Source organism: Wasmannia auropunctata, unplaced genomic scaffold (genome assembly GCF_000956235.1).
Source record: "Wasmannia auropunctata unplaced genomic scaffold, wasmannia.A_1.0 LD268905.1, whole genome shotgun sequence".
Taxonomy (NCBI): domain Eukaryota; kingdom Metazoa; phylum Arthropoda; class Insecta; order Hymenoptera; family Formicidae; genus Wasmannia; species Wasmannia auropunctata.
The window spans coordinates 293-1,382 of NW_012093985.1; the positions used below are offsets into that span (position 1 = coordinate 293).

Sequence of the window (1,090 nt, forward strand, 5' to 3'; positions counted from 1 at the left end):
TTTAACTAAGAACCGCGCTCGAGATATAATTAAAATTTCTTTTTTTTTTAAGAAATTTGAAATTTACTTGAGAAATGGCAGAAAACCATAAAAAAAGAAAAAATATTTTGATGCCTAAATATTATTATGTAGGTATATTATGGATCTAAAGCGGAAAACGTATAAAAAAATTGAAACTCTTGCATACACCTAATACTATAAATATTTTTATAATATAAAATCATGTTTTAATCATATTGTATGCCTGTATGTTATATAGGAATTATTAAACAATTACTATCGTTTAAAGGCTGGATCCCTCTAAGTAGACTTACATACTGCGCTTATCTTTTGAATCCTATCATAATACGTTCGATTTGTTTGTATAGTGAAACATCAGAGCATTTTGAACTACTATCTTCGGTAAGTACACGAATATTTCAAATTTTTACGTTACTAAATAAATTATTAATTTCTTTTACATTTATTTCCAGTTAACTCTGAGTGTGGCATATATTGTAATTACTTACTTTTGTTCTTACGTATTGTCTTTGATTATAGAAATACCGTATATTTTGTTAATGCAAATGTTTATCCGAAATCGCTATAGAATGCATAGAAAAGTAACATAGTTTTGCATACATATTCCATTAATCACTTTCATAACATTTACTTGAACATAACAAAGAATGTAAGTTATACAATGTAAATTGTATAAATAAAATATGTATATATACACTTCCTCCCAAAAAGGCGGTACACTAAAAATTTAGGTGAAACTTACCAAAGTTTGAATAATCATTACTTGGTAAATAATGAAAATAAAAATATATAAATAAAATTACAAACTGAAGCTTGAAATATCACTTTAAAAATATTTGACCGCCAATTACGAACGGTCATTTTTTTCAAAATAGCGGATGACAAAATGAGAAGATGCAAAATTAATAATCAGAGATCCGAGTTTGTGATGATGCACGGCGAGTATCACACCCAAAAAGAAATATTCTATCCTTTAGTGGTACCATCTTCATGATAAAAGATTTTCCTCTTAATATTAAATAAACGTCTCAAAAGGATATTCTAAATTGTAGAGGAATATCGAATTACT

The 1,090-nt window shown here is 26.7% G+C and overlaps 1 long non-coding RNA gene across 1 annotated transcript; it reads left to right on the plus strand.

Moving 5' to 3' along the window:
• The first annotated feature begins 263 nt into the window (after positions 1–263).
• On the plus strand, positions 264–717 carry LOC105462180. The gene is made up of 2 exons (XR_976023.1): positions 264–402; positions 474–717. It is a non-coding gene; the product is annotated as an uncharacterized LOC105462180 (long non-coding RNA).
• The last annotated feature ends 373 nt before the right edge of the window (positions 718–1,090 follow it).